A 23,485-nucleotide genomic window follows, 5' to 3' on the forward strand; every position below is an offset into this window, starting at 1 on the left:
GTAATAATAACTATCATTTATTGGGCTCTTTACAGCACTTTAGGCTGCAAGGAATGTAAGGACGGTTTATAATTCCAGGTAGATTTTGGGAGCAGAGAAAGTTCAAGAGAAGCAGAGATGGTTCCAGGTGAGGGGTTTGAGGGTGGTGGATCAAAGGTGATGGATCTGGCCCTGAGAGCTTCACAGCAATTTAATGCACCCAAGACATCTTTGTACTGTGGGAAAAGCAGGGTGGGAGGCTCTGTCCCTGAATAATGGGAACAAACTGGGAAGAGCAAACAGCAAAGAACACATTGTAACACCCTTAGCACTAGCTGGTCTGGTGCCTCCTAAGCACCTATTTTGGGTTACTTCAAGATTTTTTTTAACTTGAAGGAGAAGAGGCTGGATTTGAGCAAGCCCTATAAATCCTGTCCCGTCTTGACTTTTTTTGCTTATAAATAACTACTCTTTTGGAGGCAAGTCTCCCTCTGACTGCCGTTGTGGCTGAGAAGGGCTTCTCTAGATAGAGCTTAGAGAACCAACCCAAAGGACCCAAGATAAGAGGGTGGACGAGGCCAAGGATTTATCTCAGTGGTTTCCCCGCCTGCTGTGCAAGCACAAGGATCCAAGTTAGATCCCCAGTACCGGGGTGGGGGGCGGTGGGGGGATGGGGGGGGTGTTGGATTTTGAGCAAGTTCCCAGGGAAGCCTTTGCTTTACTGTGAGCTAGGAGCAAAGTGACTTTAAAGGGCTGTAGAAAAAGGATTCCCCGAACACCACCTCCTTTTTGTGTATCATCAAGATCTTGCTCCATCTCCTGCCACTTCCCTATACACACCCCACCTTCCAGCCACTGTTCTCTATTGGTTCCCCAAACTTTCCCCACTAGATTCCACTGCCCATTGACTGCCTGTGTTCAGTTTGTTCACAGCTCAGATCATTTTTCATTTGTCTCCCTGAGAATCGACGTAACCTGCCCCTGCCTCAGACACCTGCTGGAGCTTCCCTGATATGCCCTGGATGGACTGAGAGGATTAAAAATTGGAGGGATAGGGCCGAGGATTTAGCTCAGTGGTTCTGGTACCTGCCTCGTGAGCACAAGGTCCCAAGTTCGATCCCTGGTACCAAAAAAAAAAAAAAAAAAGTTTGAAAATTGGAGGGATATATAAACAAGAGCAGCAAAAATAGATGTTGTTGAAGCTGGGTGTTGGATTCAAAGGCAATTCATCGCTGATTCTTGCCACTATTAAATGTGTTTTTAGACTTCCATAATAAAAAGTTCAAAAAGAAAAAACCAGAATAGAATAACCTTGCAGACCAGCAAGGACTCTTTGGAGTTCTCCATACATTCTCCTTTTAGAGAGTTAAAAGGGAATTCTTTAAATACCCCATATCTTATCCCCTAGCCCCACTCAACAGCTCTTCCTCCTCCTTCCTGCCTCCCTTCCTTCCCCTCTTTCTTCCCTCCCCTTTTTTTCTTTCTTTCATCTTTCCTTCCTTCCTTCTTTTCTTTTTGGTGGTAAAATACATATAAAATATGCTCTTTCATTTTTTCTTTATTTTTTTTCTTCTAGTAAAATACACATTATATAGAGGCTGGGGATAGCTCAGTAGTAGAGTCTTACCTAGCACATGCAAGGTCCTGGATTCAATCCCAGCATCACAAAAATCAACAAAAAGACAAAATGTACCTTTTCAACCATTTTTGAGTAAACAACTTAGTGGCATACAATATTGTGCCATTATCACTAATGGCTCTTAAATGTTAAATGTCAGTGTGCAGGGAAGCTACTAACATCCTCTAACGTACAAGGCAGCCCACCACAAAGCAGAATCATGACTCGCCATGAGTGTATTAACTGTGCATAGCCTAAAGTGTGAATAGGGCCAAGACTGAGAATCTCTGAATTATCTGTAAATACATTTCAGGATGACTATAGTTTGGAAGGCTCAATAGGAGGTCACATTGCTTCATATTATACATTCCCTGGGTTCTTTGTCAATTAATATTTATAGCCATACTGGGCAATTGATCATAACTCTGAAGTTTTCCAGACCAAATATGTTACAATCATGCTTTTGAGTGAAGAATGTTGAAGTTTCCACCACCTACATGTTGGTGCTTATATTGCTATACATCTAATACAAAAGTGGTTGCCAGAGAGAAATCTTGGCCCTCCATGATCTCAGGTATGTGGCTGGGACAGTAGCTTTAATTTTTATAGAGGAATATCCTCCTTCACTTGGCTTGGTTCACAGAATCATCCTTAATCAGCATCTTTATCTACACTGAAGTTCTCTTAAAGAACATCACATAGGGCCGGGGATTTAGCTCAGTGGTTTCGCCACCTGCTGCGCAAGCACAAGGGCCAGAGTTCCATCCCCAGTACCAAAAAAAAAAAAGAAGAATATCACATGGCAGGGAGAGCTGGGAACCCAACACAGTTCTGAGCTCCCTTCTACAGGAAAGCATTGGTGCAAGAAAGTGGCAGACCCGCCGGGTAATGTATTTCTTAGCATGCCCCCTACCCACCCTTTGCTTGTGCTTCCCTCACCTCCCAAAAAATATGTTGAAATCCAAACCCCCTTGCCAGGTGTGATGGCACATGCCTATAATCCCAACACTTGGGAGGCTGAGGCAGGACGATCACTAAAAGTTTGAGGCCAACCTGGGCTACATAGTGAGTTCAAAGCCAGCCTGAACTACATAGTGACACCTTGTCTCAAAAGAAATCCTAACCTCCAAGGTGATGATATTAGGAAGTGAGGTCTTTGGGAGATGATTAGGTCATGTCATGAGAGCTGTAATCATTCAGTTATGTAGTAGTTCTCACTCTGGAGAGATGTTGTCCTCCAGGGGACATTTGGCAACATCTGAAGACAGTTTCGGTCCTGAGGTTTTACTAACAGGATTCATGACCTTCCAAAAAAGTTAGTTTGCCCCTTTGACCATATGAGGCTGCAGGAAGAGGCCAGCTTGTACAAACTAGAGAGCAAGCCCTTACCACACACCAAATGTCCATTGACCTTAGATTGCCCAGTCTGCAGACTTGTGAGCAAAACCTTTCTGTTGTTTATAAGGTACCCATTTATAGTATTTTTCTTACACTAACTCAAATGATCTGTGAAACCCTCACCTCCCACTTTCTTAATTGGTTATAAAAATTCCTCTTTATGGAGGATAACCTGAAGCAGAGATACCAAATCATGGCCTGTGACCCAAATTCAGCCTGCTGCCTGTTTATGCACAGTGATAGTCTACAGCTAAGGATGGATTTTTATAATTTTAAGTGGTCAAAAAAACCCACTCAAACAAAGAATTCATCTTTTGTGACACATGGACATTATAAGAAATTCAAATATTAGTGTTACTTAATAAAGTTTTATTGGAAGGAGAAGGGGATAAAAAAAGATTAAGATATGTCATGTGCACGTACCAACTCCCCATGACAAAGGTAGTCATTCTGTACAGCAAACACATACTGTGCTAATAAAAAGTAAATTTTTATTGGAATCCAGCCACATTCATGAGCTTATGGACTCTGTGTGGCTGCTTTTACACTACAACAGCGTTGAGTAGTTGTAACTGAGACCTAATTGCCTAAAATCCTAAAAAATTTAGTATCAGGTCCTTTACAGGTAAGGATTGTCAACCTGTAGCTTGAAGGATATGCAAACTATCCATTCCTATGGAGATAATGTTTGGAATTTGTCTCCTGTCTCAGGCAGAAAAGCTCAGAACACACACCAGGTCTAGTTTGTTATAACCCCTAAGAGCATGAGTTTCATTGAATGGCTCCAAGGTACTTTATCAAAGGCCTATTTTTTTAGGACCCCTGAGATAGTTCTCATTAATCTCAGGACCAGGGAAATGTGTGTCACTCGCTTTGTGACATCTTTGCCACAAAATATTTACTTTGGCTGTAAGTTTGCCCTGAGTCAAATCCATGGTCCCGTCTGCAATGGAACAGGCACTTAGATGAATTTCTTGAATATTAATACCCCTTTGGGATTATTTCACTTCCCTACACATTATTCTCTCCCTTTATCACTGCCTTTAAAAATTCCACTCAAGAGCTGGGCGTGGTGGCACACGCCTATAATCTCAGCATTCAAGAGGCAGAGGCAGGAGGATCATCACTTCAAGTTCAAAGCCAGCCTGGGCTACATAGTGAGTTCAAGGATGGCCTGAACTACATAGTGAGATGCTATCTCAGAAAAATATTCCATTCAAGCAAGGCATAGCAGCACACATTTTTAGACCAAGCTATTCAGCAGGCTGAAGCAGGAGAATTGCTTGAGGCTATAGGTTCAAGACCAGCCTGGGCAACATAGCAAGTTCCCACCTCAATATAAATTAATTAATTAATTACATTTAACTACACTGTATTAATACTATAGTTTGAATCTCAAATGTTCCCCAAAAGCCCATGTGTTAAAAGCATAGTCCCCAAGGTGGCACTATTTGGGAGGTAGTGACCCTTTAAAAAGTACAGCCTTGTGGGAGGTCTTCCAGTCATCAGAAGCAGGTCTTCAAAGTGAATTATGGGACCTCAGTCTCTTCTTTCTCTCTTTCATTTCTTGGTCAAGAGGTGGGTAGTTTTGCTTTGTCATGCCCTCCTGCCCTGATGTGCTGCCTTGACACATGCCTTAAAGCCATGTGGTCACCCAGTCAGGGATTAAATCTCCAAACTGTGAACCAAAATAAGCCTTTTCTCTCATGAGCTGATTATCTCAGGTCTTTGTTACAGTAACATAAAGCTAAAAAATCACAGATGTTTGTTTCTCTGAGCCACTTCAGAAATTCTTTTTTATATGTGGTAAAATACAAATTAATCAATATGTAAATAAAGCGAAGGAATTGTATTACATCCTTAAAATAAATGTGCTATCATCAACTTGAAAATGTTGGGAACTCTCACAAAATCCCCTTGCTTGTAGGGTCCTGGATCTCACAGGTGAAGGTGAGATGGGGGAGCAGCAGCAGCAGCCACCAAGTCCTAAATGTCATTGTACATTTGAGTAGATTAGAGACATCTGAAGAGGGACAGGTGGCTTCCCCACTCTGTGACCTGCTCTTCTTCCTGCTGTCTTTCCCAGTTTTCAGCCCTGCTGTCCAGTAGTGAGGCCAAGCCCCACCAGCAGACATTTTGCTTCATAGCCACAGAGGCCACTCTGAGTCCACCACCGTCCCTGGACTTCTACACCAGCCCCTCGTAGAAAGGAAGTCCAGCTGCAGGGTGTGCCTGGACTTCAGATTTCCGTACAACTTTCAGCTCATTTGCCAGCTGCAGGGCCTATTAGTGACTCTTCTCTTCTCTGATTCTTCAAGGCCTCCCCCACCTCTTTCAGACTTGTGATTTCTCAAGATCTCCCACACTGTATAAGGTCTAATTCCTCTAATAAAGTCCTGATGCCACAATACTCATAGTGGTACAATGTCTCAAATTAAACCCAGACTCGCACAAGTAATGTAACATATATTATTACAACAGGATTAATAATGAGCACTTGTCTATCCTAATCCCTCACTTTCTGTTATTGGCCCCATGGCTGCTTCTTTCACTAAGTGAAAATATCCTCATTTCTAGATTTCAACATACAGCAAAAGTATTTCTAATTATGCAAGGTTTTAGAGTTATGTAAATTTCTCAAGTCTTGAGCCAACCAAACACACAGGCTGTGTTAGAGGCAGGTAGGACCACCTCCTCCCTCCACTCTGCACCAGATACTCATGTGGTCATCTCCCAAGCTTCTCTCTAGGAAACAGAAGTTAGGAATTTTGCCAGCTATTTACAACCAAGAACAACTCTGCTCACCTCACCCAGTTTTCCTAAATCCTCTCTAAATGAACTTCCACTGGAATTGACATCACCCTTTTGGTGCATTTTGAAAGATATTGGAATTCTGTTATTAATGACTCATTCTTCAGGCAAAATACCGAACCACTATATAACTCTTACTATGTGGCAAGGACTGTACTAGACATATCTCAAATACTAACTCATCTGAGCCTCACTGCCATCCTTTGAAGGAGTTACTTTTATTATCAATATCCTCCCACTTCCTCTCAGATGAAGAAACTGAGTGAAGTACAGAGTGATGAAATAACTTTCCCAGGGTCTCTAGCCAGTCAATACCACACTGTGACCCCAGCAATCACTTTCAGAGACTGTTTTTAACCAGCACATTGTGCTCTAGCTCTGGAGACATAAACAGCTTTGGCCAGATTTTACTTATTCATTTAATCAAATATTTATTAAGAACCTGCTATGTGCTAGCTGTTTTGCTAGGCCCAGGATACAATCATGAAGGCACCCACACTGTCCTTGTCATATGGTCCTTGCTGTCCTAGAGCTCATTTGTGGTCTCATCTTCACCCTCATTTGTTTTGGCCTGGCATTTTCAGTGAATAGAGTGCTTTGGAAAATAGCAGTATGGCTGATAATCCCAGCACTGGGGAGGCTGAGTCAGGAGGATCTCCTAGAGTTCGAGGCCAGCCTAGGCTACATAATGAGTTCAAGGCCATCCTCTACATAGTGAGACTCTGTTTTTAAAAAAAAAAAAAAAAAAGAAGGGCCGGGAATTTAGCTCAGCGGTTTGCCCACCTGCCTTGAAAGTTCAAGGACCCGAGTTCAATCCCTGGTACCAAAAAAAAAGGAAAAAGGAAGCCAGGGATTTAGCTCAGTGGTGTCGCTGCCTGCCTCACAAGCCTCAAGGTCCCAAGTTCAATCCCCAGTACCAAAAAAAAAAAAGGAAAAATATCAGTGTGAAAATTATAATAACCACCATTTATTAAGTAATACTATGAACCACCTGCTGTGGTTTTTACCATAATGACCTGCCTGATTCCCCCACAGTAACACCCACCTACCCCAGTCCATCATGCTCCAGCCAGTCTTCCACAGGCCACCCGTGGGGCCTTTAACCATCTTCCTACCCACAAGCAGCTCAGACCCACCCAAATTTCTGTGCTCAGTCTTGCTTGGCTTGGAGAAAAGAGAGACACTGGTTGAAACCTACTGGCCCTACAAGTTGGAAGCTGTTATACTGGAATTGAATTGAACGATCCTTTTCTTTATCTGAAAAAGGAGTAGAATTTTTTTGAGGATTTTTATAAGTATTTACTGAGCACCTCTATAAAGAGACTTTAAAAAATCTGGGCTAAGGATATAGCTTGGTGGCAGAACACTTGCCTAATATATGCAAGGCCCTGAGTCAGTCCCAGCACCATACACACACACACACACACACACACACACAATAATCTTACTAAAGCTATCACTAGTTATCTAAACAACATCAAAAAATGTTTAGGGCCGGGGATTTAGCTCAGTAGTTTCGCCGCCTGCTGCACAAGTGCAAGGACCTGAGTTTGATCCCCGGAACCAAAAAAAAAAAAAGGTTTATAGAGCTACCCATGGTGGTGCCCACCTGTAGTCTCAGCTACTCAGGAGACTGAGGAAGGAAGCTCACTTGAGCCCAGAAATTCAAGATCAGCCTGGACAACATAGTGAGACCCTTATCTCAAAATAAATAAATAAATAAATAAATAAATAAATAAATAAATAAATAAATATTTAAAAAGAATTTATAGTATGGAAGTAAAGGAACAAATTAGCAGAAGGTGTTTTTTTGGTTTTTGTTTTGTGTTTTTGCCAAACTATCCTCTTACTCGCACCCCTTTGCCAGCCATTCCTGATGGTGTTGCCTAGCATGGGTGTGAAATTAGGGACCCCTAGATTGTAATCCTGACTTCTTCACTCTGCAAATTACATGAGCTTGGGAAGGTGCCTCATCTCACGGAACTTCAGCCTATTATCTGAAAATGGCAATGTGAGCTACAGAAGCAGAAAGCTTTCCACACTGCCTGCTGCTTTGCACAGTCAGCCCTTTGCATCCGCACATTCCTCATCTGCAAATTCAACCAACCGCAGATTGAAATGTACTTCATACCATGATGGTTGCATGTGTACCGAATATATAGACATTTTTCTTGTATTTATTCCCTAAAGAACACAGCATAATACCTACTTAGACAGCATTTACATTAGGTATTATAAGCAGTCTATAGATGTTTTAGTGTATAAATGTACCTAAGTTGTTTATAAATAATATGCCATTTTATATAAGGGATTACATCTGTGGATTTTGATATCCATGCTGGACCCAGAATCAATCCCCCATAGATACCAAAAAATGACTGTAAGTGCTCAGTAAATTGATAAAAAGTATTATTCCCTTCCATCGCCCTCAAAGATGCCACTGTAAGTGTCTAGGGCCTGATTATATTTTGTCGAAGTGCCCAATTCCATCTAACCTCTCTCACCTAAAGACACTGCTACAGAAGCATAAGTGCTGGTGAAGGAAGGTGACAAGGGCTAATACCTTCATCTTTCAAATGAGAAAACCTAGTCCCAGACACAAGAAGTTATTTGTCTCAGCTTGCATAGTAGCTAAGATAGAGCTGGACTTACAACCCAGGTATCCTGACTCTCTGCTGGGAGCTTTTTAAATTATGAAAATTCTGCTTGGAGTGGTTCTCCACCTGGCAGTCGAGGGCAGCATTCTTCAATCCATTGTAAGGAACTTGGAAGAACAGAAGTGACTCAAGTGTCAGGGAGGTGATGCCAGGAGGTGAGGCCAAGTTACTCTCCACTCTTTATCCACATCCTTGAGGTCTCTTCCAAGCCCTGGACTCCTGGAGCTCCCTAGTGACTGGGCAGCATGTGCATGGCTCATAGGTCCCCAAACTAAACAATTCAGAACTGAGCTCCTAGTCTTCTTCCCTAAACACATTATTCTTTCTACATTCTCCATCTTCCTAGTGACCTCTCCAGTCATCAATGCTGATGCTCACCTCAGGGAGCATCCTCATCGCTTTCACACATTTACCCACCATCTCCTCACACTCAGTTGATCCATGTCGTAGCTTGTCACCATCTTAATCAGCACCCAGAGCCTGCCATGTCCAGCTCCATGGTAATCCCCTCTGAGACCAGCTGTCATGAAATTATAAGAGGAAAAATTGTGCTAAAGAAACAAAATCTTCCTTCTGCCTTATCGCCAGACAGTCTGGATCCTGGGAAAAATTTTGTTCAAAATGTTTTGAGGAACACAAGTGTACAATTAAACATTATCCATTGTCTTAGTTAAATGTTTGGAAAGCAGAAAAGGTTAGGAAGCTCAAATTAAAATTCTGAAGTGGGAAGTATTTATCTTCCAATAGAGAAGACTTGAATGCTCACCTGGTGGCTCATCTTTCTTCTCAGAGTAGCTAATCTCCAGACAGCTAAAACAGCCCTGAAAGGCCACTAGGTAACAGATGCAACTGCCAGTCTCTGGGAAGACCAAAGACAACCAAGAGCTAGTTCTGAGATTAGCAGAGTCAGAGGGTCAAGAATAGAACTGCAGGGTGGTGAATTTTGGTAAATGTCCATATTTAGAGATAGGAAAAGGACCAGCCTGGGCTAACAATTCCTCCTAGGAACTCTCATGCCACTTTCACAGCATGCATGATGTCATTCTGGTTACAAGCTTGTCCTCTACTGTATCCCTAGTGCCCAACCAAGAGATTAGTTGCTAGTTGTGCATACATTCAATCAATATTTGTTGAATAAATAAATGAAAAATTGAAGAGTCAAGAAAGATCTAGAGGGAATGGATTTACTAAAGCAAAATCAGCTGGGTGTGGTGGCAAACCTCTGTAATCCCAACTCTCCCAAGGCTGAGACAGGAGGATCAACATGAGTTCAAGGCCAGTCTGGACTACACAGTGAGACCTTGTCTCAGAAAAACAACAACAAAAATAAAGCAAAAGAAAGTTAAAAAAAAAAGTATTAGGTATTCTGTTCTTGGCCAAATCTCTTGCAGCATTGGTGTAGCATCTGGTAAGTGACAGTCACCTGGGAGGTTAGATAAATGCCTGTCCATTCTTGATGCTAAGGGACACTTTGAGGTCATGCCTGCCTAAGAAGGTTTCACTGATGGTCTTTTTTTTTTTTTTTTTAGATAGGGTCTCACTATGTGTTTTTTGTTTGTTTGTTTTGTTTTATCACTATGTATTTGAAACTGACCTTGCGCTTACTATATAGCTCAGGGTGACCTTCAAACTTGTGGCAATCCCCCTGCCTCACCTTTCCAAGTGCTGGAATTACAGGCATGCACCACCACACCCAGTGGATAGTCTTTTTTTTTTTTTTTTTGGTACGGGAGGTTGAACTCGGGACCTTGCGCTTGTGAGGCAGGCTGCGGCACCACTGAGCTAAATCCCCGGCCCTCCTTCTCAGCTCTTACCAGGGACAAGAAAAAAGAAGAGAAAGCTATGCACCTGTCCCCTTGAAACAGATAACAGAAAGAGGAACCTAGAGAGAGTGAGCGGAATGGCTGCCTAAGCCGTAGCCATGGCAACATCTCCAGCCCTGCCCCTAGCAGCTGCGTGCTGCTTGACATGTGCACTCTGCCAGGTCCCTGGAGGGCACTGCTGTCTCTCACTTGCTCAGGGTTCAGGAGTGAGATGTTAATCTCAGGATTCAGACAATAATATCCAAGGGCAATCACGGGACCTTGAACCAGCTGAGGCTGAGGACTCCTGTCTGTGGGCCCTCGAGGGAGGGGCCCCTGCAGTCCTCCCCAGACATAGGGTTTGGCTCAGAGCAAGGGTTCAGGCACTGCTGCTAGAATGGCTGAAGGAAGGAAGTCTCTCCCAGGTTCCTATACTCTTCGTAGATGGAGGTGAAAGGAAAGTAGAGCTTGGAGGAGAGAAAGGGCAGACCCAACCCCATTCCGGAGGATGTGTATACATTTATCTTCATCAGGATTCTGTTAATCCTGTTGCTGGTTCCTCTGAGCAGTGCTAAGGTGTCATTAACAAAGTGCTATCTTCCAGGGTCCTGAGCTCCCCACCTCTCCCCACAGAATGCCCCCACACACACACGCACACACGCACACACACTTTGGGAGAGAGATACGCAGCCTTGGATTACTAAGAATAGAATCTTTTTTTTTTTAACTAGGAATAAAATCTTAATACCCTCTGAAAGTGATATAGGAAAGAAAGAGGCTACATGGAGTCCAGCAATTTGCGATGAAGGCCTGGAGCACATTTAAAAACATATATCCTAGCCAGGTAAGAGGACAAATGCTTGTCATCTCAGCTTCATAAGGTTGAAGCAAGAATATTGCAACTTTGGGTCCAGCCTGGGCAACTTAGTGAGATCCTATCTCAGAATGAATTTTAAAGCTGAGGCAGGAAGATCCCTGTGAGTTCGAGGCCAGCCTGGACTACATACCAAGACCCTGTCTCAAAAAGCCAATAAATAAATAAATAAATAAATAAATAAATAAATAAATAAAATGAATTTTTAAAGTGAGGGGAAATTAAGGCTGTAACTCAATAGTGGAGCATTTGCTTAGCATGTATGTGGTCCTGGGTTTAATCCCCAGTACTACCACAACAAAACAAGACAAATTGCATATATATGTCCTCAATATCTTCTTCCTTTGAGGGCAGCTATCATATATGGAAATGGAAGATTTATGAAGGAGGTAAGATAATGCCATGTGAGATAAAAACATTTTGAGAGCTAGAGTAAATAAAGTGTTAGTCTTGAAGTTTGCTTGTTTGGGGGGAGATTTGTTTGTTTTGGGATTGCAGTCAAATGAACAATTTGAGAACTATTCCTTGAATGTGTCCCAAAATCAGGCACCCAACTCAAGCCCTGGGGACAGTGAGAAGTAGGCTGGGATGGGATGGGACTCCCTGCCCTAGGGATGGGAGGGGTCACAGCCCACAGAGGAGACAAGTGGGCAACCACAAGACAGCTGCTTACATAGTTTGAAACGTTGTCCATCCTCCAACACCCCCAACCCATTGGTCCCTTCCCTTTGTCACTCTCTGCTGGCCCTCTGCTCAGTGTCCTGGTTACTGAAAACTGCTAGAGAAAAGTTCTCAGCCAGACAGACCTCCATTGCTTCAATCTTATATTCTAAGAAGCTTAGAGGCTTTCACACAACAGTGACTCTACATTTTAACCACATCCTCAGGCCCACCCCGCGGGGCCACCATCTTCTCCCTCAACAGCAGCAGATAGCCTAACATTTTTCAGAGGTGAGAGCTCCAGCAACCCACCAAGCTCCCAGCTGCTCTCTCTAGGGACCAGTCCTCCTGCCATCTTGCCCATCTCTACTCCTGCCTCCTAGACCAGTCCTCACTCATGTACTTCCCAGAGAACTGGCTTCATCATCCCATATATCTAAGAAACACACCCAAGTCTCCCCTGCCCCTGCTGTTTATGAACACTCAAACAGCCACTGCAACAACAAACCCTTGACTCTCTGTCCTCTTCAGTACCATGTCATATCACTCTTTTCCTTCTCAGTAAAGCTTTTTTTAAAGAAAAAAATAGCTTACTAGACTGGGCATGGTGGTGCACACCTTTAATACTAGCACTTGAGAGGCTAAAGCAGGAGGATCACCATGAGTTCAAAGCCAGCCTGGGCTACCTAGTGAGTTGAAGTCCAGCCTGAACCACATAGCAAAATGCTGTCTCAAAAAACCAAAACAAAACAAAACAAAAAACATTTGTATTTTCTTTCCTGTAATAACGGTATAATTCTGTATGAACTGCATTCATGTTGTTTACCCATCTTTACTTTAGGTTGCTCTTTCTCTTATTAATATATAGGTCTGTATTAGTTAGTTTTTCTTGTTGCTGGGACAATATACCCAACACTCACAAGTTAAAGGAAGAAAGGTTTATTTTAGTTCACAGTTTGTAGAGGTTTCAGTCCATAGTTATCTGGTTCCAAGACAGGGTGGCATGCCACAGGAACATGGCAAAGGAGAAACAGTCCACAGCAAGGTAAGCAGGAAGCAGGAAGCAGTGAAGTAAGCCTCCCTTTCCATTTTATTCCATCCAAGCTATAAGCCTTTTGGGTGGTGCCACCCATACCCAGGGTGGGCCTTCCCATTATCCACACCCGGAACTATGCTAATTCCAATCAGTGGGTTAATTTTTTTTTCTTTTCTTACTATTTAATGGCAATCTTGTTTCAGACAAATTTTATTTTTGTTTGTTGGCTTTTTAAATAGCAAAACATTTATTGGTGCATGTTAGGCATACATAATGATAACTCTCAATGTAGGGACTTTGCACCTGTATGTAATACATCCTGCCTCTTTTTTCCTATTCCCCCTCCCCTCAAGCCCTATCCCTTCCCTACGTACAAAAGCTTTGTTTCCATTTTTTTCCTTCTATTTTCTCTTTTTTTTCTTGTCCCTTCCTTTCTCTTTCCCTCCTCTCTTGTTCCCCTTCCCATCTGAACATTTTCCTCCCATTTCCTAATATTTATTATATATTTTAGTCCTTATTTCCACTTTCAGTTTTTCACACCAAAGAAACATGTGTGTCTGATTTATTTCACTTAAGAGTATGGTCTCAAGGTCCATTCATTTAGCTATAAATGTCTCAAGATCGTCCTACTTTGTTCTTGTTTGTTTGTTTGTTTGTTTGTTTTGGTACCAGGGATTGAATTTAGGACCTTGTGCTTGCCAGGCAGGTGCAACACCACTGAGCTACATCCCTGGCCTAAGTTCATCCTTCTTTATGGCACAGTAATACTCCATTGCATAAAAAAAACCACATCTTCTTTATCCATTTGTCAATTGATGGGCATTTGGTACCACACACACTTAATCCCAACATCACTCAGCCTAGATCCAGACACTTGAAAAGCCACACCTATGAGCACACATTTCATAGATGGCTTTGAAGGAACATCTAGATACAAGCCATACCAAAGTCTTTATATATAAATCCTTTTATGATGAGTTACCTTAACTAATCTATATAAAAATATGTATTTGGGCTGGGGATTTAGCTCAGTGGTTCCAGCGCCTGCCTCGAAAGCTCAAGGTCCCAAGTTCAATTCCTGGTACCTAAATAAATAAATAAATAAATATAAAAATATGTATGCATTAAACAAAAACTAAGCCTGGCATGGTGACACACACCTATAATCCCAACACTGGGGGTGCTGCAGCTAGAGGACTGCCGAGAGTTCAAGGCCAGCCAGGGCTGCATAGTAGTTCAAGCTCAGCCTGAACTACACAGCAAGACCCTGTCTCAAAAAACAAAAACAAAAACAAAAATAAGAAAAATCCAAAAACTAAAAAATACCCTAAAATGTTATTACATTCAAGTGATAGGAGATCGTAAATTCTTTTTTAAATAAATTTTATTTTATTTTATTTTATTCAATTCCCTCCCCTCAAACTCCCTCCCCTCCCTATGTACAAAAGCTTTTATTTCCTTCTTGAATCTTTTCTACATTTCTCAAATTGCCTACAGTGAATATGTATTGCTTATATTCAAGGTGGAGGAAGAAATGTTTTAGAAATTACTAAACAAGGTATACAGATCTACATTCAATCCCTTGGTGTGTATGCTGCCCTGCCCAGCATGCTGTCACATGCAGCCAGCCCGTTCTTTATATTGTATCACAGAGAGCTTTCTAGGGGTGGAGGTGATGCCCAACATTAGGACTCTATCTCCCAGCCAGTGTGAATCGATTTTCTGAGCAGTTCTAACCCAGCTAATTGCCCTTGGAGCCAACCTACATTATACTATGGCTCTAGCAACCAGAATATGAACATTCCTGTCAAAAGTCTCCCTTCAATCAACAAGTATTGATTGAATCTCTACTATGTTCCAGGCCTTGTATCTATCATATTTCCTTAACAAAAAAGCCTAGAAACAAGATTAAGGAAAGAAAAGGTCAGACTAGCATACTTTGTTTTCAAAATCTCAGGCTGGATGATAGTGATTGCTGCTATTCCAAAAGTTTCCCAAATATTATTAATGTTATTATTGTTTAAAATAATCTAGTGTAGAATCTAGTCTGAGACTGAAGCCAAACTCCATCAGTATTGTTTTGAGAAAGCTATTTTCACATCCAAGTAACTTGATTTCACTTTCTTCTTCTGGGATTGCTGTCATTGCCCTAAAATCTCTCAAAGATCACCACTAAGCCATTCCTCCCTCCCATAAACCTTCTAATAACTGGAATATAATTCCTTTGCTCCAGAGCTAGAACCCCATGAGAACAACAAAATGCTGGAAATTCTTAATTCTGGCACTAGTGTGGAAGAAAGTCAAGGAGAAGCTAAAAATTTACAAAGCCCTAGAGAAAATTTCTCAGGAATTTTGACTTCCATGTAGGCATGCAACTCCACATTATGGACCTTCCTGAGGAATATATGTTTTTGCAACAATTCTTTTACTTCAAAACTACTGTCTTTGGCCATCCTCCACCAGGGCAGATTTTGGACCTGTCTTTCCCCTACAGTGTCTCATACAAACGCCTTCTGGACAGTCATTCACTCAGGACCACAGTTAAATGGGAGCCCTCCAGGCATTTGCCATCTGCCATGAGGCAAGAGGCTCTGATCTTATAAGGACATGGCTGTCATAGATCACTTTGCATCAGGCATTTTCATGCATTATCTCTAATTACCAATACTCCAAGGTAGATTGTTGCCATTTTTCCCATTTAATAGGTAGAGAAAGTACAGCTCAGAAAGGATGACTTGCTCCATCATACATGTAGCAAATGGGTATCACAGCTGAAATTAAACTCCAAAATGGTCTTTAACTCCAAAATCCAAGCTCTCCCTATGCCCTGCATCCTAGGTAAATTGAAGTGCTTTCTCACCATGGTGGTCAGAGGTAGGTAGGAAAGAAGGCAAAGGATAAATCCTGGCTGCAGCCCAAGGACTTGCCCAGGGCTGGGGACCTGGGTGAGGGCATAGCTTGGCAGCCCCACGGCAGCTTGGAATAAAGGAATATGAGCAAGCTCCAAGCCTGTGGGACAGGGGAGTTGGGATGAAAGCAACTTGTCCTTCATTCTCACAGTCTTCACAGGCCAGGCCAGCTGACTGTACTGCTGGCGGGCATCACAGCAGGGAGAGAAAATTCCTTTCACACAACCTGTTGGAATCCATTCCTAATGGCTATTCTGACCTGGGCTCAGGCCCCACTGAATTATCCTACGTCAGGCAGCAACCAGGTCCTCACTAAATAGATACTTCATTAGGGTTTATTTTTTTGTTTTGGTTTGGGGGTGGTGTCTTTTTTTTTCCTTACACCTAAATATTGGACAAGGAGGATGAAGAGAGGAGGAAATAGCTAGACATAAAAATAATGTGTGGGGTGATAAGATTATTATACATGAAATCTGAATAAAGGAAACTATGTGGTTCTTTTTTTAACATTTTCCAAAGTACAGCAGTTTTGAAGTAAAAACTCTGTTACTAAAACATAAATGTTCCACTATAATTATTGTCCATTACCCATGTAGACATAAAATAATATTTTGTTTGTTAAATATATTTCTGGATATCTGTTTGCAGACCCAGGCTGATCTTTTTGGGGCAACCCCATCTGAATGCCCTTTATCTGGGTGGCAACTCCATGGTCTCTTTGGTCCCCAGTACATTTGTCTTCCCCTTTCTCTTTAAAGTTTAGACACCAGTCCAATATTAACTTCAGACCACTTCAAAGCTGGCTTTCCAAGTTTATTTTCTTTCCCTCTGTGAGTGAACACAGGCTGTTAGGATTTTGCCTTTAAAGCATGGTCCTGCCGTGGGTATTCTGTCCCCAGGTGCTCAGCACCACTGGCCACCCAGGGAGACATTATACATACTAGACATCAGGAGTCACCTGCTTGCCGCTGACTTCTCCTCACCCACATGCCCAGCACTGTGATGTGGTGGGGTAAAAATGGGCAATCTTTTCCCACCTGGCCATACTGAATTACCTAGCTTTACAGTGTGGTGGAAAAGAGTATAAGCTTTGGTGTCAGATTGAGCCCTGGCTTTGTCACTTATAGCTTGTGCAACCCTGAACACACTCTTTTCCCTCTCAGATTCAGCTTCCTCATCAATAGAACAGAGATCAAAATAATGCCACTTGCAAAGAGAAGCTGTGAGAAACCAAATAATGCACCTAACATGAGCACTGAACAAGTGCAGATTCATCTCATTATTCTCCCTCCTCTATACCCCATTTCTGCTTTTGGCTAAGCTCCCACCACTTACAAGATGAGACTTAGAGTCACAGGTACTCCTGCTTCAACAGGCCTGAGGCTTTTCCTTCTGGTGTCTACTGGACTTCACAGGTTGCCCTGGGGCACAGCACTCACCCATGGATGTGGATTTTTGTTGCTGTTTTGTTTTGTTTTGTTTCTTGTCTGCTGTATTGGGGAATGAATTCAGAGTCTTTGCACTGGGCTACATCCCCATCCCTTTTTATTTACTTTATTTATGTTTTTATTTTTTTGGTACCAGGGATCAAACTTGGGACCTTGCACTTTCGAGGCCGGCGCTGGAACCACTAAGCTAAATCCCTGGCCCTACTTAATTTATTTTGAGGTAGGATTTCTGTCTTCAATACTTTCTCATTGCTGAGAAACACTACCCAACACCCACAACTCTAAGAAAGAAAAGTTTATTTTTGCTCACAGTTTGTAGTGGGGTTTTTTTGTTTTTGTTTTTTGGTAGTGGTTTCAAGCCATAGTTGACTGGCTCCAAGGTAGGGCAGCATGGTAGAGGGGCATGCCATGACGGCTCATGGCATGGCACCAGGAAGGAGAGAGAAATCAAAGCAGAAGGGGGGAAGATGTACCCTTTTAGGCCACGCCCCCCATTAACCAACTCTTCCCACCAAGCTTTCCCTCCCAACATCACATTCAGATATAAACTCATCAGTGGAGTATCATGCTCCCATGATCCAATCACCTCCCCAAAGCCCCACTATGATCTCAGGAGTCTTTGGGGGGACACCTAGATATAAACCATAACAGTGTCCCTAAGTTACCTAGTCTGGGCTAGAATTTGCCACCCTCTTCCTTCAGCATCCCAGAGTGTTGGATTACAGGCATGTGAGCCTGTAGTTCCCTTGGGAACTCCTGGGAGTGAGAGGAGGGAAGGGGTATTGAAGGAAAAAGAAGAAATGACTTTATAGAATGATTTGAAGAATTTGATGCTTATTTTTCACTGGGAAACCACAGACTGGCAGTATTGTTTCTATGGAGGTAAAACACACTTCAGGGTCCAGACCACACACTTTGGAGACACAGCTGATCCATATTTCATGTTCTAGAATGATATAATCAATGAGTCCCTATCAACTGCTGCAAGAGACAGTGAAACAGAACCTAGATACTCAGCTTAAACATCAAAAGCATTCCAAGCTCAAGTAGCTCATATGTCCATGGCCAATTTTCTCCTCTTTCTTTTCTTTTTCTCCTCTTTCAATTAAACACATCTTTATCAATGATTTATCCAGCTCTTACTGTGAGCCAGCAGCAGAACCTGGTATTGGGGATACTGAGATAAGTAAGTTCTGGGCTTCACCTTCCAGGACCAGTAGCCTGTGGGAGAGCTCTTGTGGGGCTGGTGAGCAAAGAGTCAGGGGTGGGGAGCTCCATCAGGAATAGTCAAGCTTCCTGAGGGCAGTAATGCCAGTCTGAGACTTCAAAGATGACAGCAAGGCACCGGTACCAGACAATCCACCCAACCCCTATCTCCTTCCTACTGAAAACGCCAGGCCCATGGGACCCCTAAACAGGTGAACTGTGACAGGGCTACTGACTGGATAGGTAGATGCCTGCACAATGGCTTGGGCTGGCTGGAGTGTTCTGTGAGGTGTTCAGTACGGGTGGCATTGACTATATCAGCCAACCCCCACTGCCTCTGGAATTTATCCAGAAAGCATAGCAAGGACGTGGCTAGTAAGTGAAGAGTCAAGTGCAGAGAAATAAGGATATTAGACCAAACTAGGCATAGACACTAAAGCTGCCTCTGCCTAAACTTTGAGCTCTACTTGAATCTGTTCCGCCTAACAGACCACCTCAAACTTAATGGCTCTTACACTAATAATCATTCTACCACTCACAATCTTCATGAGTCAGGAATTTGGGGAGTGCTTTTTGAGGTTCATGGCATGTGTGGAAGCCATGGCAGCTCCTGCTGGGTATAGAACCTGGCCTTTCTTGGCATCTGCTGAGACGATGAGAAGCAGAGCATGTTGCAGTTTAAAAGTAATAGATGCAGGCAGGGCCTGAGTGATCCCCAAGAAAGCAGAGATGGTATAATGACCTGTCACATACATCTGCCTCATATTTGGTTCTGAAGTTCAACTGTATGAATGAATATTGCTCTAAGTCTATTTAAGATTGAAGGATTGGCTGTGAACTTTGAAAAAAAAATCTGAAAACTCATTATCCTAAGGTATGGGCTAAAGGATTTTCATGATGAGATTTCTATAAATGGTACATTCTCAGCCTGTTTCTGAGACTGAAAAAGGATCCTCTGGTAGGTACACTGCGCCAGCCATCCTGATTCCGGAGTTGGGCCAGGACCCACAATGGAATATCTCATTCTAATGTCTGTGGTATGAGACAGAACTGATTTTCAGTTTATCTCCCAGTGATGATGGACTGGATCAGCATAGGCCTGCTTCTGCTTCTAATGCCTGTAAAACCACCACCCCAAAATAGAATTATTTAAGCATTCTTTGGGTTTCACCTTCAAAAGTAGCCAAGAAATTCAAGTGACAGATATTATCCTAGGAAACCATGGGAACTCAGATAACTGCTTTTTGGTATCTTTCAAGTGCCTTCAATTTAAAGCAACGTGTTTTGGAGTGGTATTTCCTGAACTCCTTCAGTGGCTAACTTTGTTAATGAGCAATTAGAGCGTACTTTAAAACAAGTGAATTAGGTAAATGAACTTATCACAGCTCAGGGAATCTTTTTCAGTAACTTAAGTTCTTGGAGTACAGTCTGTAGAATTAAGTGGTATATATTTATGAAATACTTGAGTTATTTTTACTAAGTTAAAACTTATTATAGGATAAATGTAATTTTGATTAATGGGAGATTTCCCAAATACCTTTGTTGTTTGGAGTAGGCCACTAAAACGTGGTTTGTTTTTTACCGGGATCAAACTCAGGTCCTTGCACTTGTGAGGCAGGTGGCAGAACCACTGAGCTAAATCCCCTGCCCTAAAAAGTGTTGTTAAACAGGTAAGCCGGGCAAGGTAGACATGCCTGTAATCCTAGCACTGGCCACAAGTTCAAGGGCAGCCTGGGCTACATAGGGAGTTTGATGTCAGCCTGAACTATGTAGTGAAGCTCTGTCCCAAAAACTTAAAGCAAAAAAGTGCTCTGAGGAGAAAATAACTGTTCACGGCTTTCAGTGAAATGTGACATGTCTTGGTCAGTTAAAAAATATTGAGTAACAAAATGACAAGTTGGTTGACTGGTAATCAATGTGCGCCATTTCACAGGTATTTAACTACCTTCTATGTGTAACATTCTGCTAGGTAGATGTCTCCTTCATGAAGTGTCATAGTATCATAGGCAACTAAGTTATGAAGAAATATTATAGGCAGTCTAAAAGGGCTAGACTCTTGAAGGAGTCAGTGCAGAAGATGAGAAGGCATCAAAACTATGGCTGGAGGCTCATCTAAAGAAAGGGGCCGGGGATTTAGCTCAGTGGTTTTGGTACTAGCCTCAGAAGCGCAAGGTGCAAGTTCCATCCCTGGTACCAAAAAAGAAGAAGATTAAAGTCACAATGGCCAGATTCACATACTTCCCTAAGGGACAAATTGAAAGCTTGAGATTATTGGTACCACCCTTTTGAGATTTCCCATATAAATAAACCATCATCTCATTAGGGATGGACTATCCTTTCCCACCCACTAAGACTAAGACTAAAGACAAGACTAAAACTACAGATTATCAACCAAAGTTAATGATGTCATCCATATGCCCTTACTACTACTGGATCAATGTTAGCTAAGCAGCTATACTTGTCTCGCAATTTTGTTTGTTTGGGCTTTTTTGGTACTGGGGATTGAACTCAGGACCCTGTGCTTGCAAGGCAGTCAGAGGAACCACTGAGCCAAACCCCCGGCCCTTTATACTTGTAATCTTATTGGTTAACCATAGTTTGACCCACATTGTACCCACCTCGTGATTTTGCCCTATACAACTCTCTCAGAAAACTGAGTTCTGTGGCAACCCACTTTCAGGACCCCTCCTGTCTCTCAGGAGCTATCTCTTTCAAATTTTCCTACTTTTAACCTCCATTGTTCCTTAGAATTCATTCTTCAATTTCAGGGAACACAAATTCAGTGTATCTGACATCTAGCAGGTTGGGAGTGGCATTTTTTTCTCCCTATATCAGTAGAAAATCCGGGCACGGCACGTGGCACACACCTGTAATCCCAGGTCTCTGGAGGCTGAGGCAGGAGGATAGCCACGAGTTCAAGGCCAGTCTGGGCTACCTAGCAAGATTCTGTCTCAAAAAAAAATAAAAGAAAGAAAGAAAGAAAAGAAAGAAAGATAAACAGATGCATATACACAGGATAAATAAGAAAACACACAAAACTAGTAACTGTTAGGTGCTGTGAGAAAAAAGAAGGCTGTCCTTCACCATTACCTGTGTTAGTGTCTGCAAATAAAGAATGATTGAATTGAGGTTCTCACACCAGCTATGTTTTATGTCAGCTATTTTTTTATTATCTTTTTTTTTTTTTTTTTTGGTACTGGGGATCTAACTCGGGACCTTCCACTTGCAAGGCAGGCAGCAGAACCGCTGAACTAAATGCCCAGCCCAATGTCAGCTATTTTTTGTTGCCTTACTTCATATTAAACATGGTTCTGGTCTCACAGTTCAGTATCTGGCCATGAATGATTTCAGCAAGTGGAACATCCTGTGATGTGGTGTAGGGAAGGAAGGTATATTTGGGCCTGTTGATAAACATGAGAAGTGTGAGAAAATATGTTTATAGAGGTCCTGAAATGGTACTCATCTACCAAACACTAGTATAAAATAGTTCAAAATTGCTCACTTCCTAGGTTGGCACTAGAAATTAGGGCTTCTGATATATATATGACAGAGATAGTAACATAGTAACACTAAAACTAGAACTAACTCATGCAAAGAAAGAGTTTGGGTGGGTAAAGCTATAAAGCTATCAAGTGTGAAAGATGTCTTCTTTTTAGGGAAGACCAGTAATTTTTGGCCCAAAGTGACTGCTTATTCTAAAATGAGAGAGGAAATGAATAGGACACATAATTGAAGGGATATAAGAAGGTTATAGAATATTTGTGAGCGGAACCTTTTGAAAGGAATTTTATGTGATCAAGCTGGCTAGAATTTAAATAGAACTATTCATAAAGTTTTCAAAGGATTGAGCACTAATATCAAAGCTATAACTGTGGAAAAACATAATTTTGTTTTCTATGTAAAAAATCATTTTCTTGGAAAATTAATCTGCTCTTACTAGGAAATAAAGCTTTATTAGGACTTTTGATTACTTAGGAAGCCTGAGTCCTCTCTGTTAAAGAGCTGAGTTTTTTTCCCTATGATTATGTGACTTTCTATATTTGCCTCTGAAATGTTTTGTCATTTTGGTTAGGTAAATAACTATTTTGCAGTGACCTGTGATTTTCTTTTTTTTTAAGGGATGAGGTCTCTTATGTTGCCCAGGTAGCCTCAAACTCTTTATCCCTCAGTCCTTTCACCTCAGCCTTTCAAGTCTGGTGTAATCTTATTTTACTCAAGAGTACTGAAATTTTATTTCTGACAAATTTTCCAAATTCAAATTCTAAGTTCTTTTGATCTCTGATTTTGAGATATTCCAGAAGACCCCCGAAGCATTGAAAGGACAATATGAAGTCATGTAATTTTCATGTTAACATGTAAAATTTTTAAGTAAATTGGGAACATTGTCAAAGAAGTGATGCTATAGCATTTTCATTATTTATATGAAGTGTTAGTGTTTTAAATTCTATGAAATTCATAGAAATCTGATAGTCCTGATAATATTGTCAATCATAATTCTAGTTACATTAAAAGATTATATGCAAAAAAAAAGGAAACAACTTTCTTGTCAGTTGTTTCTGTATTTGGCAAACTCCCATCAAATCTTTAATCATGGCCATTTCCAATCTCATCAGGTCATGGATGGCTAAATGCTTGCTTTGTCCTAAAGTATTTCATCTCCAAGAAGACTCAAGGAAAGGATTCTGACAAGTACAGATTTTTTTTTAAATCTCTTTGAGATCTCATCATTGGACAGGATAAGAATTCTACAACACTAGTAGAGAGACTGATTTTGTTTGGGGGGGGGGGGTGGTACCAGAGATCCAATTTGGGGCTTTGCGCTTGCAAAGCAGGTGGTGGAACCACTGAGAGACTGATTATTTATAAAATTGTTAATCCAATTTCAGGCCAAGCAGGAAATGATTGAATATTAGGGTAATGCCTTGATAGTTTCATGCTATATCATCAGGGATGAGATTGACATGTGCAGTTCGAATGAACTCCGAAGATTGATTCAGTCTAATCCCCCAAACCTGTGATCTTCCTGCCTCATCCTCCCAAGTAATTGAGATTACAAGCATGTATCACCACACCCAGCATACATACAT

At 41.8% G+C, this 23,485-nt stretch overlaps 1 protein-coding gene across 1 annotated transcript in view; it reads right to left on the reverse strand.

Moving 5' to 3' along the window:
- Positions 1 to 21,257: 21,257 nt before the first annotated feature.
- The window catches only part of Sema4f (ssemaphorin 4F), a 170,699-nt gene continuing 168,471 nt past the window's right edge, over positions 21,258 to 23,485 (reverse strand). Inside the window, exon 16 of the transcript XR_015447678.1 lies at positions 21,258 to 21,344. The gene's annotated coding sequence lies outside the window, so the exon portion shown is untranslated. The remainder of the gene's footprint in view (positions 21,345 to 23,485) is intronic.

This window comes from Heterocephalus glaber, unplaced genomic scaffold (genome assembly GCF_053883595.1).
Source record: "Heterocephalus glaber isolate CG9 unplaced genomic scaffold, H.glaber_assembly_v1.0 deba00000470, whole genome shotgun sequence".
In the NCBI taxonomy this organism is placed as follows: Eukaryota; Metazoa; Chordata; class Mammalia; order Rodentia; family Bathyergidae; genus Heterocephalus; species Heterocephalus glaber.